General features: G+C 35.3%; 1 long non-coding RNA gene across 2 annotated transcripts; it reads right to left on the reverse strand.

The window, feature by feature from the left end:
* Positions 1 to 1,090: 1,090 nt before the first annotated feature.
* On the reverse strand, positions 1,091 to 2,507 carry LOC113353799. 2 transcript variants are annotated; one of them, XR_003361535.1, is made up of 4 exons: positions 2,378 to 2,507; positions 1,575 to 1,703; positions 1,363 to 1,437; positions 1,091 to 1,254 (listed from the first exon to the last, which is right to left on the reverse strand). It is a non-coding gene; the product is annotated as an uncharacterized LOC113353799 (long non-coding RNA). The 2 variants fall into 2 exon arrangements; XR_003361536.1 differs by having other exon boundaries at positions 2,371 to 2,493.
* Positions 2,508 to 17,243: the final 14,736 nt, after the last annotated feature.

Below are 17,243 nucleotides of genomic sequence, written 5' to 3' on the forward strand. Positions count from 1 at the left end.
ACCATCCATAGAATCAAGAAAGAGCTCTCAGTCTGTCAATCCTTACTATGTCATTTCAATGATTTATCCCCATCACGATGAGATTTTCGAAGATTATCCGGGCTTGTCGGCCAAGGATATATACTCGTTGAATACAACAGTGTAGCGCGCGTGCAGCCCAGAACATTTAAGAGCATCACAGACTTGTTATTGCCTCAAACTTCCGTGGCCTAAACGGCCATAATCCCTCTAAGAAGCTGGCCGCTGAGGGAATCCTCCGCATGGCTAGTTAGCAGGCTGAGGTCTCGTTCATTAACGGAATTAACCAGACAAATCGCTCCACCAACTAAGAACGGCCATGCACCACCACCCATAGAATCAAGAAAGGGCTACCTGTAAACCATCGCTACCCAATCCGCCAAAATTTGAGTTTTCCCTAGAGCTCGATACCAATAAACAATGACAGCTGGAGCTCGATACCAATAAACAATGACGACCCAATCCGCCAAATTTAAAGTTTTTCCCGGAGCTTTAGGTATTGCTAGGGTCGCATTGGTTAATACCATATGCCATAATTCTCAGACGTGTTAGCCTAAATGCTAAGTTTTTGGTTCAGTTACCCTAAAGTTTAACCTTTTGCTGGTTAAATTTTAAGCTTTGCAAACAAATGGGTTGGGAGATGTCATTCGACTGGGAGTCAACACTCCAACCTCCTAGATAGTTACAAGGGAACTTCGCCAAATGGATAATCAAGTATAATATTGAGCTGGTTAAGTATTCTCATAAACTAGATTTGAGTTGCTGAAGAATGGAGTCATTGTCACAAAATGGAATAACACATTACAAGAACACATGCAACATTATCCATACAAAGTAGCTACCCCACAAATGAGAACGTTAACTCACATAAAGATCCCCAGAGAAGTACAAATTCAGTTTTCAGTGAAAATATAAAGAAAAATAAAGATGCATACATTCAAATAGATGATAAAAGCATCACCGTACTAACCCCCCTGCAACAACAAAAAGAATAGATTCAAGAGTTGGCAGTGCAGCCAAGGCATATTACTATGAAGAGGGTGAAAAAGAAGCCAAGGAAAAGAACTTGCCGTGAGATGAAAGTGTCTCTCAGCGTGGCATCCCAACGATTGTTTGTGAGCATGAGCTTTTTGTATTATGAATGGATTGCCCAAAATAAATCAATGCAGCCGAAAAATAAACAGTTCATATGTTTATATAGGAAGCTTTTGAGTCACGTTTAGCTTCAAGGAAATTCTGAAAGTGACATGCAATGATCTTTAATTAGGATGGCCTTCTCTGCTTTTCACATGTAATATACTGTCCTACGATTAACAGTCAGGAAGAGGAGAAGAAAAGCATTACATTGTGATGCATACAATCGCGGGTGACTTCATCGAGTTCCTCCAAAATCTCGTTGCTGCCCTGGTGCTCCATAGACTAATTGAGCAAAATAATAGGAAAATGGGATTAAGAATAAGAATGATTGGGTTTGAAGCATTTAGGAAGATATGACGAGATCAACATATTTTCCACATAACTCAAAAGCTTCGGAGCCAAAGTACTGAAGTAGTTACCTTGACCTGAGCATTCTTAGAAGGTACTGCATTCGAACAAAAGTTCCTAGAAGCTCCTTGGGAGAGCCTTTGAGAAACGAGTCTTCCTACAGCTCTCAGTGCCATTTTCAGAAGCTGTCTCTCTTTAGCCTTAAAAAGAAAGAATAGATTTCCTTAACATGCTCAAACCTTACAATCATCAAAAAAGAAGACACATAATATATTTGATATTTCTCTAATCACATGAGGTTGTGTGTGTATAATTCGACACCATAAATACGATTGAAGCAACAGGATAGCATCGATACTGCAAACCATGCACCATGTTAGTGCTATCTATTTCATGGCTAGAGGTGTGAATATCTTATAGCCACTACAGACACTGTACATGGTATTGTAGCAAAACTAAATTCAGTGTGTAAAAACACATCGTATGCAATAAACTATGGCCCATCTAGACCTATATTAGATGCAGAACGGAGAAAGAAAATCTCTTCGACAGAAGTAGTTTTCCATCCCATCTCTCGCTAACACATTAAAACCGCAATTGAGGTTAAAATCCCCCAATGATGAAAATATCAATTCAATAATTTGATATATATTCTTATTATAACCTAAAAAATTTACCCAAATTGGATATTCGCATAAATTTCTACAACGAACAGATGAAGATACAGAAAACCCTTAAATTGAAGCTTCTTTACACACAAAAATAAATATAAATCTTTAAGGAAAAAAAATGAAAAAACCGAAGCTAGAAATTAGAGTAAAAGAAGGGAAATCGATCAAACTCTGAAACCAACGTAGATAAATATACCTCTTACCTCCCCTCTACAAATTTTGGTTGGAAAACGCTGATCTTTCTCCCTCTCGGTTTAACGTCTTTTCCTTTTTCTTTTCTCTCGGATGCCCCAGGAATAATTGATTGTTTCGTACTCCGTCCGTACCACAGAGGGACCAATTCTGTTTTAGATTAAGACACTTTTATTCATTTTATACATTTCTATGTTTTTTCCAGTTTTACTCTTAATTATATTCCCAATATTAGAGACATATATTTAATTGTGATGATTTCCAAATAAATAAATAGCGATAATATAAGTAAAAAACCGTTTTGAAATTTGGACTTCACTTATATATTGGTACAAGGAAAAATGGAAATTCCGCATATATAATAGGTACGGAGTGAGTATATAAAAGGGGAGAGAGAAATGCTTCAAAAAAAAAGAAAAAAGGGAGAGAGAGGTCTGTCCCGGACACGTGTCTGGATTGTCAATGGGATTTCAATTCCGTAATCGATAATCTGGGTTTCTATTGGAAATTTTCCGACATAACAATAATGGAAAAACGATACTGGAATGTCGGTGATTTTTGTCTTACCGGAACGGTATCAGTTGAGGCACTTACTGTTAGGTTAATTACGAATGCTGGTAATTATTACCACACGATATCAGTTGCATGTGTTTTTTTTCTAATACGAAAATAAATTCATTGATAGGAGGATTAAACGGCGAGTTTTTATCCATTTGGATTTTTAAACTATTCCATTCTAGAATATTGTCTTGATATCTCCAACTAACGGAATTATTTAGAGTAATTACAAAATTGACTAAAGAATGAGCCACATCATTGGCTTTCCTGGATGCATAAGTGCATACCCAATTATTAAAACTACTGCCTAGAACATCTAAAATGTCTATAATAATACTATTTGAGGTCCACCTCACAGCATTCCTATTCCCGTTAATGACAGCAATTACATTTTTGCAGTCTCCTTTTATAAGTAGATTACTGCAACCTGTTGTCTTTGCCCACTGGATTCCTTTGTATGCTACAATGGCCTAAGCTTGCTCAGTATTTATGGGTATGTCTGGTGTTCATCCAACTCCATGTTGCTCACCTGCAATATTGTGAATCCTGGTCCTGATTTCTTATTTAATAAGTCAAATGGAGCATCAAAATTTAATTTTAAATAATACTGAGCAGGAGGATCCCAAGAATCCGTGTAATGTTAGTATCACTCTTATATTCTTCTTGACTTCTTATATTCAGTCACCGTTAGTCTCAACAGAAACAAAAAGAAAAAAAAATCGAGAAAGAGAGAAAGAGACCCACTAATAAACCAGAGAGAAAGTGATAGAGAGAAACCAGAAAGAAAGATGTCGAAAGCTTTTGAAATGATGATTATGATGAATCATATGTCCAGTGAAGATATGAATCTAGTTTTGGTAAATCTTATTTATATAATTTGTTTTCTCATAACTTTTGTGATGAACATGTAAGTGAATTCGAGATCTGAGTCAATAATAATAATACTACTAGAAGTTGTCATTGATTGAATTTGAATTGATAACAATAATAATACTCCCTTCGTTCCTAAATAATAGGATGGTTTATATAAATAGATGTTTCAAGAAAATAGGTTGATTTCCTAATTGGGAAAGTCAAATGTTACTTTAGTTTTTTGGGACCACTTTTCTCTTAACTTCTTTTAATGACAAGTGTCATGGGGACCATTTCACTTCACTTCTTTTATTGACAAGTGTCATAAGGACCACTTTCAATGATTAATTCTCTTCATTTCCTTAATTTTCTATAAAAACAAAACCAGTCTATTAATTAGGAACGGAGGGAGTAATAAGAGCTTCTCCAATGGTGAATATGGACGTTTCCTACGTGGCATCATTTTTAAGACATCCTCTAGGTATAACATCCTAAATATTAGGAGAAAATAAATTTTATCTCCAACCCATAAAGTGTTGTATCCTTTTTTTACTTATTTGTAGGTATATAATTGGTTAAAATTATTTCCATTTTTGTTTATAATGATTTTTATTAATAAAAGTGTGACTAGGATGAGAAGACATCCTCTAAGTGAATGTCTAAAATTAGAGGTTCACCTAGAGGATGTTTAACCTTTTTTTGCCACATTATCCACACATCAATGGGTTGGAGATGATTTTTTATAAAAATGTTTGTGTTTCCTATGTGGATGAAGACTTTTTCCTTCACACACATTCCATTGGAGAAGCTCTAATAATGATTGTGTGTAATGGCCAAGTTTTATAGTGAGAGATTCTTTCTTTTTATAACTTTTTCAGCTACCGGTATTTATCGGTAATATTACCGATCTCCGGTAATTTAACGTAACAGTAACGGTTTAAATTTTGAAAATTCCGCCAAAAACTAACGGTATCGGAATACCGATAGGAAATATCAGTAACGGTAACGGTTGATCCAGTTACAGTTTTAATAGGTTCCATTGACATCCCTAGATCTGGTTAGGGATGAGCAAAGCACCCATACTCACAGATTTTATCCAAACAAGTCTGTGTTTTAGCGGGTGGACACTCAATTCGTTTCTCGGCGGACTCGGTGCGAGTGAATTTTTGAAATCGGTCGTTTTAACGGGTCAGACGCGGGTGATATATCACTCATCCGTCGAACACTCAATCCGGAAGGTAGTTTTGGTGTCATATCAGAATATGAAGGATAGGCTAGAGCGTGAGCAAGGTGCTTACCTTTAGAAGTCAGAGAAATAACTAGGATCGGAATGAAAGATAAGGACAAATTTAAGGATATTACAATATGCATGATCACTAATCTTTTGTTGTTTGTGTTTATTGTACACATTATTAATATTAGTCTTTTGTAATTAATATGTTGAAATCCGTCAACCCATCCGCATCGACCCAGTTCATCCATTTACTTGTGGGTATTTTACTCATTTGGCAATGGACTGGACGTGGGTGCATTTCTAATAACCTTCATTTTAATGGATTGGATTGGATGGTACCGAATCCGCATTTACCCACCCATTGCTCACCCTTAAGTCTGGTAGGTTGAACTCATAGTGTTATTTGTTGGGCCATGAAATATAAGGTTTTATTTAGATAACAATAGAAAGCATCAGGGACCTATTTAACAAGCTCCTACAAAGCTTTGATAAGGTCAGCATCCCGCAAGTATCCAGGAATAGAGTAAGACAAAATGCTCTAGCTTTACTGGGGTCAGCAATACCTGGGTTTGTAAAAGAACAATTAATGTTGGAGTACTGGATAGACCATCTGTGAGCTCGAAACTGAAAAGAAGAAGACCCAGATCTTGAACCTAACACAATCAGAAATTTATGGTTCCTGGATGGAAAAAATCTTAAAATATTTAAAATTCAAAGTACTTCCACTTAATTCACTGGAAGCACGAAGAACCACAACCAAGTCTGCAGGATATCATCTCGCGGGAGATGACCTGTACAAGAAAACCTACTTGGGTCCTCAGCTAAAATGTGTGATGGAAACATAAGTGAAGCTGATAATAGACGGAGACTACGGCAACCATGCTGGTAAAAGATCTTAACTGGCAAAACGAGGTTGCAAGGCTGTTTTCAGCCAAATACAACACAACAAAGCTGATAAAGCAAAATTGCAATAAGCACAGTGTCAAAGGTAACCTCGATCTCAACTTACAATCTTAAAATGTTCATAAGCTTCCAGCTCGAAATGAATGTCATTTAAATGTGAAAATGACTCAGAGAAGTCGGAAAAAGCTCAATATCTGTGAAAAATCAATGATTTATAAGATATGACAACAAGATACTCGCACCATCTGAAATTCAGTATAATGTGTCATCTCCATGTCCATTCGTGCAGTGGATGATGGGTATCACGGGACCGTTTACAACGATAAAAACAAAATCTGCTCTAAAATGAGCTCTGTTGAATATACGTTACTGCAAGGAAAAGCGTAAAACGCGTGGATACTAACTCACCTATATAAATAGACTCTAGGTGGAAGAAAATTAGTAACAGTGACGATGATTATTTCTAGAAATGGGTTGAGGCAAAAAAGCGTAGTAACAATCACAGAGAAGAATATCAGGAAGTTCATCTAGGAGTACATTATCAGCAGGTTTGGTATGCCAATGACAATAATAGAAGATAATGAACCTCCGAGAACGATATTGCCAAGATAAACTTGACTCAAATTTATTGATATGCTTGTGATTGTCTAATTAGTCATGAGATATAGTCCCATAGATAGAAAGATGAATATAACTTGAGAAATAGGTGGTTCGGTCTTCACTTACCTTTTGTTGAAAAACTTTTTCAAAAGGTTCAGTTGATCTTCACACCTTCAAGCGGTAGAATGCAGTGATGCCCGATTCTCAACTACACACTTCTATCCTAATCTGAGACTTGACTAATTGTAGACTAGAAATCAAGACTTGTGAGTTCGACCGAGCAATGCTCCATGGGTTTCATGGGAGCGACTTTCTCTTTCATACCTTTAGGACTATTGCCCTTTTGGATACTTTGTGAAACATCCTTTCTCCATTTTGGAACATCAGATCTTGTCTTCGTATTTACAAAGTCATGTCTTTTTCTATAATCAGGTCTTTTATGAGATGACCTTGTCGAGCGATAGGTAAAACTTGAACTATCATTATAATAATTCTTTTGCCTAAACTTAGGACAATAACGATCTAATTTCTTTAAGAGAGCAAACTTAGCCAATTCGTTTGATACAAAGGAAAGTGCATCCTACATCTTACAAACTTTGCATCCACATTACAAGTTTCCTTTATTGCCACAAAAATAACAATGCTTAGTAATATAAGAAGTGTGAGTTTTAATGTTACCTTTTTATAGATCCACTTGCATTGTACCTCGAAGCTTCTTATCTTTGTTCAACATTGTTACTTTCTTGATATTAGCAGAAATGCTTTCTTTGATAATTGTACTTGAAGAGTCTGGTTGAAAACGATTCTTATCCTTGACAACCTTTACTTCTTTACAAGAAATAAGAACATCTTTGTCATCAGTGGAAGTCTCTGGTTGACAAGAATTTGTATCTTTGATAAATTTTACCTATGTGCTAGTATTTGAAGCATTTATTCCCTTATAGCCTAATCCTTGTGTATCACGATGATTTTTTACTTTCTTCTAGTATTGAGGTTAATATGTTTGAGACACAATTGAACTTTTTCAAGTCCTCTTCCAACGTCTTGATTTTATCAAGATTACCAGTAAGATCAGCCTCAAAGCGTTTTCCCTAGAGGGACAGACATGCACCTTCTTTCTCTTAAAAGCTAACTTGTTGAGAGTTAATCCTTGCTTCAGATTCAGCAAGTTTATTTTCCAACAAATTGACCTTTTCAAGAGAAGCATCACGATCTTTCTCTAATAGTTCTATTCGAGAAAGACCGGCACTTACTTTGTCTTCAAGACTCTGTATTTATTGAGAATCATTTTCACTCAACTTTTCGTGATCTAGACGAAACCTTTCACATTCTGTAGTCTTTGATTGTAAAGCAACATGAAGTTCTTATCTCGTTAGATATATTTAGGTTATTTTTGTAAGTAATTGCTCATAGACTGATTATGAGAGTGGTTCGACAACCTCTTCCGATACGTTAACTGAGTCTCTCATTAATTTTCGCTTTTGCTTAATCTTACTTTGACTCGTGTATTATAGGTTGGGTCGCACCAAACACAAATTGTTAGATTTTTTTTTGTTTGCCTGCTCTGGTACCAATTGAAATGACGAGGATCCCCAAATGCACCATAAACATTTCGTTTCAACCTATAATTTCGATATCTTGTATGATCGTCTATGGACAAAGTCGAGACAATACGACAACAAGATATTTACTTGACCATAGTTATGGTACTTAAACCGATTGACTACAGGATCAACATCAAGTAATATGGATTAACATACAAGTGTATTTACTTTATTTTAACTAGAAAATTATAATGCGGAAGTAAAGTAAATAATACAAACAAGATTTTGTTAATGAGGAAACTGCAAATGCAGAAAAATCCCGGGACCTAGTCCAGTTGAATACTCTCAAAATTAAGCCATTATGCAAAGAACGAAAGTAAAACTCGTATAGTTGAGACCAGGTAAACTACCCCTAGTTACTTATTTTCCCCAGTATCCCTGCATCTTCGACCTTTTGGTCACGCACGTGAATCTCAAGAGAGAATTCACTATCTCGAGTTGCTTTACTAAGTAAAGTCTTATGTACTCAACTCCTTTTGATCGTATTCCAAACAATAAAGGAACAAATCTGTTTGGTAACCAATCTATTCAATCTTTGGTAAAAGATATGTTGAGTTGTTGACAAAGTTTCTTATGTATAATCTAATAAACTCATTTGTCGGGTAAGATCAATCTGAATCAGTAACTTAGATTCAAATTCATAACTATCAGATTCGGATATTGAAGAATACCACCAAATGATAGTTGCTGATCTAAACGAATTTATGATCGGATAAATCTAATATAAGTCGGCTTCCAACCGATAAAAGTTTTACACAAATATCATGGGAATTCACTTCTTAGCATCCATATATTATTATAAGATTTCTAATCACATGTCATGAGTTCAAAAAACTATGAGACCATGCCTTAAGTTTGAATAAAATACCTTTAATCATGTGACACTTAAAAAAAATAAGAATATAGCAATGCCCTAAAACGTAGCAACAGAGTGAAAAACTTGACAAAGCATAATTAATAAGAAAATTTGATGCAACAAATTCGACACGTAATGGAATCAGTAACCATTCTCAAATCAACTTGTAAAGAAAACATGCCAAAAAAATAAATTATTCGATGAATCACATAGATTGTTACTTCAATTGTTTTCGCAAGTAATATATGCAATGTTACTTATATTGTTAAAGAGGAACCAATGATGCCGCAACTTCGGAAAAATCATATCCAGATGCTACTATTCCACCCAAAATATACTATAAAATATTTTTTTTCTATTACTCGATGGTTTTCTCACAAATTCTCAATTCTTTTCCTACCGGATCTCCTCCTTCAATTTGCCTCCTCTTCAACATAAAAAAAAGCTGCCTATATATAGTCACTTCCCATCAACTACTTTGGATAATAATCTTCGTTATTGATTTTCCAGTAATACAATTTGTGTATTATCCACCGATCCATCACAATCTTTTGTAACATGGTTTTCATTTATGTATTACATTTCGTAATACCAACAACAAAACAAGAAAAGAAGGATAAAAAAATATGATCAATAACAAAACTTAAACAAACTTATTTAGGTGTATTGAGGCGAGTAATCTCCTTACTTAAGACATTTAAGCCATGTACTTCATGTTATTACAGTGTATGGCATATGTCTCCAGCATTCAAAAATACCTTTAGATCTTCTCACATCACTTGAGGATCACCAAACATCGAACCCGAATGGATGTAGCACAAACTCTTCTTTAACTCTTGAAGACAACATGCAAACTACAATTTTTCTAGTACTAGTTTTGACTCTAAAAATCATTCATGCAATGGAGAATGTGTGGGGTTTATATAGGTTCAAGGAGACTCTTGGAGATATACTTTCGCGAAGAGTCACATCGTTTTTGGAGAGTCACATCCCTTGGGATAAGACATCATATGTTGCAAAGGATTAAGTGAGTGGACACACTAATTCATATTTCTATGTAAAATTTCCAACAATCCCCACATTGAATAGGAATTCTTGCAAACTTAATGAAGACAACAGAAAGAGTTTGTGCGCGGAACATCATTGCATCGGGATTGGTAGCTTTGTGCTTTGGGTCTTCCGTAGTGAATACCTACCGGTTTACTAGTTGCTCAGTGAACGATGTCTGGAACTGCTCAACTTTTGATGTAAACCGATGCAATAGATATATATCACACAATTTATTCCCTTACATATTCGGTTTTCGGTTGTGTTTATTTCGGCTCTGAATGATGTTGTTTTTTCATGAGTGCTCTAGAGTAACGTAGTCTTATAGTTATCATAAAAGTTGCACCATTTCACACTCATATAGGTGATTTCCTATTTGAAAGTATCCTGCCATATTTTCTTAGTCTAACTAAGCCATGGGAATCATTAAGAAAAATTCATGACTTAAAACCACTAAAATGAGGTTTGCTAATGTGAACTACTAGCTAGGACTTATCTGTAAAGTGAAGAAAAAACCAAAAAAAAAATGAAAATGTTCTACTTATATTTAATTCATGTTTTATTATTTATTTATTAAGAGAGAATTCGCTTATGTAATTAAAGTCTATTTACTCGTAAAAAACGAGCACATTCCAGAATACGTAATTCTGAATCAACAACTAAAATTAAGATCCACCGATGATGAGGTTTGGTATTTCGTAATCTCTTTTTTTAAATTATATTGAATTCTTGAAAACAAGCATATCCTCAAAGCATTCTCAGATTGTAAATGTTACTCCAATATAGTAGTAAGGTCACTGGTTGATGATACCCGTGACCTGAATTCGAAATTCGTAGCATCAATCGCGGGTGACTTCATCGAGTTCCTCCAAAATCTCGTTGCTGCCCTGGTGCTCCATAGACTAATTGAGCAAAATAATAGGAAAATGGGATTAAGAATAAGAATGATTGGGTTTCAAGCATTTAGGAAGATATGACGAGATCAACATATTTTCCACATAACTCAAAAGCTTCGGAGCCAAAGTACTGAAGTAGTTACCTTGACCTGAGCATTCTTAGAAGGTACTGCATTCGAACAAAAGTTCCTAGAAGCTCCTTGGGAGAGCCTTTGAGAAACGAGTCTTCCTACAGCTCTCAGTGCCATTTTCAGAAGTTGTCTCTCTTTAGCCTTAAAAAGAAAGAATAGAGATTTCCTTAACATGCTCAAACCTTACAATCATCAAAAAAGAAGACACATAATATATTTGATATTTCTCTAATCACATGGTTGTGTGTGTATAATTCGACACCATAAATACGATTGAAGCAACAGGATAGCATCGATACTGCAAACCATGCACCATGTTAGTGCTATCTATTTCATGGCTAGAGGTGTGAATATCTTATAGCCACTACAGACACTGTACATGGTATTGTAGCAAAACTAAATTCAGTGTGTAAAAACACATCGTATGCAATAAACTATGGCCCATCTAGACCTATATTAGATGCAGAACGGAGAAAGAAAATCTCTTCGACAGAAGTAGTTTTCCATCCCATCTCTCGCTAACACATTAAAACCGCAATTGAGGTTAAAATCCCCCAATGATGAAAATATCAATTCAATAATTTGATATATATTCTTATTATAACCTAAAAAATTTACCCAAATTGGATATTCTCATAAATTTCTACAACGAACAGATGAAGATACAGAAAACCCTTAAATTGAAGCTTCTTTACACACAAAAATAAATATAAATCTGTAAGGAAAAAAAATGAAAAAACCGAAGCTAGAAATTAGAGTAAAAGAAGGGAAATCGATCAAACTCTGAAACCAACGTAGATAAATAACCTCTTACCTCCCCTCTACAAATTTTGGTTGGAAAACCCTGATCTTTCTCCCTCTCGGTTATCGCGTCTTTTCCTTTTTCTTTTCTCTCGGATGCCCCAGGAATAATTGATTGTTTCGTACTCCGTCCGTACCACAGAGGGACCAATTCTGTTTTAGATTAAGACACTTTTATTGATTTTATACATTTCTATGTTTTTTCCAGTTTTACTCTTAATTATATCCCAATGTTAGAGACATATATTTAATTGTGATGATTTCCAAGTAAATAAATAGCGATAATATAAGTAAAAAACCGTTTTGAAATTTGGACTTCACTTATATATTGGTACAAGGAAAATGGAAATTCCGCATATATAATAGGTACGGAGTGAGTATATAAAAGGGGAGAGAGAATGCTTCAAAAAAAAGGAAAAAAGGGAGAGAGAGGTCTGTCCCGGACACGTGTCTGGATTGTCAATGGGATTTCAATTCCGTAATCGATAATCTGGGTTTCTATTGGAAATTTTCGACATAACAATAATGGAAAAACGATACTGGAATGTCGGTGATTTTTGTCTTACCGGAACGGTATCAGTTGAGGCACTTACTGTTAGGTTAATTACGAATGCTGGTAATTATTACCACACGATATCAGTTCATGTGTTTTTTTTTCTAATACGAAAATAAATTCATTGATAGGGGATTAAACGGCGAGTTTTTATCCATTTGGATTTTTAAACTATTCCATTCTAGAATATTGTCTTGATATCTCCAACTAACGGAATTATTTAGAGTAATTACAAAATTGACTAAAGAATGAGCCACATCATTGGCTTTCCTGGATGCATAAGTGCATACCCAATTATTAAAACTACTGCCTAGAACATCTAAAATGTCTATAATAATACTATTTGAGGTCCACCTCACAGCATTCCTATTCCCGTTAAGGCAGCAATTACATTTTTGCAGTCTCCTTTTATAAGTAGATTACTGCAACCTGTTGTCTTTGCCCACTGGATTCCTTTGTATGCTACAATGGCCTCAGCTTGCTCAGTATTTATGGGTATGTCTGGTGTTCATCCAACTCCATGTTGCTCACCTGCAATATTGTGAATCCTGGTCCTGATTTCTTATTTAATAAGTCAAATGGAGCATCAAAATTTAATTTTAAATAATACTGAGCAGGAGGATCCCAAGAATCCGTGTAATGTTAGTATCACTCTTATATTCTTCTTGACTTCTTATATTCAGTCACCGTTAGTCTCAACAGAAACAAAAAGAAAAAAAATCGAGAAAGAGAGAAAGAGACCCACTAATACCAGAGAGAAAGTGATAGAGAGAAACCAGAAAGAAAGATGTCGAAAGCTTTTGAAATGATGATTATGATGAATCATATGTCCAGTGAAGATATGAATCTAGTTTTGGTAAATCACTACTTTATTATATAATTTGTTTTCTCATAACTTTTGTGATGAACATGTAAGTGAATTCGAGATCTGAGTCTAATAATAATACTACTAGAAGTTGTCATTGATTGAATTTGAATTGATAACAATAATAATACTCCCTTCGTTCCTAAATAATAGGATGGTTTCTATAAATAGATGTTTCAAGAAAATAGGTTGATTTCCTAATTGGGAAAGTCAAATGTTACTTTAGTTTTTTGGGACCACTTTTCTCTTAACTTCTTTTAATGACAAGTGTCATGGGGACCATTTCACTTCACTTCTTTTATTGACAAGTGTCATAAGGACCACTTTCAATGATTAATTCTCTTCATTTCCTTAATTTTCTATAAAAACAAAACCAGTCTATTAATTAGGAACGGAGGGAGTAATAAGAGCTTCTCCAATGGTGAATATGGACGTTTCCTACGTGGCATCATTTTTAAGACATCCTCTAGGTATAACATCCTAAATATTAGGAGAAAATAAATTTTATCTCCAACCCATAAAGTGTTGTATCCTTTTTTTACTTATTTGTAGGTATATAATTGGTTAAAATTATTTCCATTTTTGTTTATAATTTTATTAATAAAAGTGTGACTAGGATGAGAAGACATCCTCTAAGTGAATGTCTAAAATTAGAGGTTCACCTAGAGGATGTTTAACCTTTTTTTGCCACATTATCCACACATCAATGGGTTGGAGATGATTTTTTATAAAAATGGTTGTGTTTCCTATGTGGATGAAGACTTTTTCCTTCACACACATTCCATTGGAGAAGCTCTAATAATGATTGTGTGTAATGGCCAAGTTTTATAGTGAGAGATTCTTTCTTTTTATAACTTTTTCAGCTACCGGTATTTATCGGTAATATTACCGATCTCCGGTAATTTAACGTAACGGTAACGGTTTAAATTTTGAAAATTCCGCCAAAAACTAACGGTATCGGAATACCGATAGGAAATATCAGTAACGGTAACGGTTGATCCAGTTACAGTTTTAATAGGTTCCATTGACATCCCTAGATCTGGTTAGGGATGAGCAAAGCACCCATACTCACAGATTTTATCCAAACAAGTCTGTGTTTTAGCGGGTGGACACTCAATTCGTTTCTCGGCGGACTGGGTGCGAGTGAATTTTTGAAATCGGTCGTTTTAACGGGTCAGACGCGGGTGATATATCACTCATCCGTCGAACACTCAATCCGGAAGGTAGTTTTGGTGTCATATCAGAATATGAAGGATAGGCTAGAGCGTGAGCAAGGTACTTACCTTTAGAAGTCAGAGAAATAACTAGGATCGGAATGAAAGATAAGGACAAATTTAAGGATATTACAATATGCATGATCACTAATCTTTTGTTGTTTGTGTTTATTGTACACATTATTAATATTAGTCTTTTGTAATTATATGTTGAAATCCGTCAACCCATCCGCATCGACCCAGTTCATCCATTTACTTGTGGGTATTTTACTCATTTGGCAATGGACTGGACGTGGGTGCATTTCTAATAACCTTCATTTTAATGGATTGGATTGGATGGTACCGAATCCGCATTTACCCACCCATTGCTCACCCTTAAGTCTGGTAGGTTGAACTCATAGTGTTATTTGTTGGGCCATGAAAATATAAGGTTTTATTTAGACAACAATAGAAAGCATCAGGGACCTATTTAACAAGCTCCTACAAAGCTTTGATAAGGTCAGCATCCCGCAAGTATCCAGGAATAGAGTAAGACACAAATGCTCTAGCTTTACTGGGGTCAGCAATACCTGGGTTTGTAAAAGAACAATTAATGTTGGAGTACTGGATAGACCAGCAATCTGTGAGCTCGAAACTGAAAAGAAGAAGACCCAGAGCTTGAACCTAACACAATCAGAAATTTATGGTTCCTGGATGGAAAAAATCTTAAAATATTTAAAATTCAAAGTACTTCCACTTAATTCACTGGAAGCACGAAGAACCACAACCAAGTCTGCAGGATATCATCTCGCGGGAGATGACCTGTACAAGAAAACCTACTTGGGTCCTCAGCTAAAATGTGTGATGGAAACATAAGTGAAGCTGATAATAGACGGAGACTACGGCAACCATGCTGGTAAAAGATCTTTAACTGGCAAAACGAGGTTGCAAGGCTGTTTTCAGCCAAATACAACACAACAAAGCTGATAAAGCAAAATTGCAATAAGCACAGTGTCAAAGGTAACCTCGATCTCAACTTACAATATTAAAATGTTCATAAGCTTCCAGCTCGAAATGAATGTCATTTAAATGTGAAAATGACTCAGAGAAGTCGGAAAAAGCTCAATATCTGTGAAAAATCAATGATTTATAAGATATGACAACAAGATACTCGCACCATCTGAAATTCAGTATAATGTGTCATCTCCATGTCCATTCGTGCAGTGGATGATGGGTATCACGGGACCGTTTACAACGATAAAAACAAAATCTGCTCTAAAATTGAGCTCTGTTGAATATACGTTACTGCAAGGAAAAGCGTAAAACGCGTGGATACTAACTCACCTATATAAAATAGACTCTAGGTGGAAGAAAATTAGTAACAGTGACGATGATTATTTCTAGAAATGGGTTGAGGCAAAAAAGCGTAGTAACAATCACAGAGAAGAATATCAGGAAGTTCATCTAGGAGTACATTATCAGCAGGTTTGGTATGCCAATGACAATAATAGAAGATAATGAACCTCCGAGAACGATATTGCCAAGATAAACTTGACTCAAATTTATTGATATGCTTGTGATTGTCTAATTAGTCATGAGATATAGTCCCATAGATAGAAAGATGAATATAACTTGAGAAATAGTGGTTCGTTCTTCACTTACCTTTTGTTGAAAAACTTTTTCAAAAGGTTCAGTTGATCTTCACCTTCAAGCGGTAGAATGCAGTGATGCCCGATTCTCAACTACACACTTCTATCCTAATCTGAGACTTGACTAATTGTAGACTAGAAATCAAGACTTGTGAGTTCGACCGAGCAATGCTCCATGGGTTTCATGGGAGCGACTTTCTCTTTCATACCTTTAGGACTTTCCCTTTTGGATACTTTGTGAAACATCCTTTCTCCATTTTGGAACATCAGATCTTGTCTTCGTATTTACAAAGTCATGTCTTTTTCTATAATCAGGTCTTTTATGAGATGACCTTGTCGAGCGATAGGTAAAACTTGAACTATCATTATAATAATTCTTTTGCCTAAACTTAGGACAATAACGATCTAATTTCTTTAAGAGAGCAAACTTAGCCAATTCGTTTGATACAAAGGAAAGTGCATCCTACATCTTACAAACTTTGCATCCACATTACAAGTTTCCTTTATTGCCACAAAAATAACAATGCTTAGTAATATAAGAAGTGTGAGTTTTAATGTTACCTTTTTATAGATCCACTTGCATTGTACCTCGAAGCTTCTTATCTTTGTTCAACATTGTTACTTTCTTGATATTAGCAGAAATGCTTTCTTTGATAATTGTACTTGAAGAGTCTGGTTGAAAACGATTCTTATCCTTGACAACCTTTACTTCTTTACAAGAAATAAGAACATCTTTGTCATCAGTGGAAGTCTCTGGTTGACAAGAATTTGTATCTTTGATAAATTTTACCTATGTGCTAGTATTTGAAGCATTTATTCCCTTATAGCCTAATCCTTGTGTATCACGATGATTTTTTACTTTCTTCTAGTATTGAGGTTAATATGTTTGAGACACAATTGAACTTTTTCAAGTCCTCTTCCAACGTCTTGATTTTATCAAGATTACCAGTAAGATCAGCCTCAAAGCGTTTTTCCCTAGAGGGACAGACATGCACCTTCTTTCTCTTAAAAGCTAACTTGTTGAGAGTTAATCCTTGCTTCAGATTCAGCAAGTTTATTTTCCAACAAATTGACCTTTTCAAGAGAAGCATCACGATCTTTCTCTAATAGTTCTATTCGAGAAAGACCGGCACTT

The sequence above is a fragment of the Papaver somniferum genome, chromosome 2, assembly GCF_003573695.1.
Source record: "Papaver somniferum cultivar HN1 chromosome 2, ASM357369v1, whole genome shotgun sequence".
Lineage (NCBI taxonomy): Eukaryota > Viridiplantae > Streptophyta > Magnoliopsida > Ranunculales > Papaveraceae > Papaver > Papaver somniferum.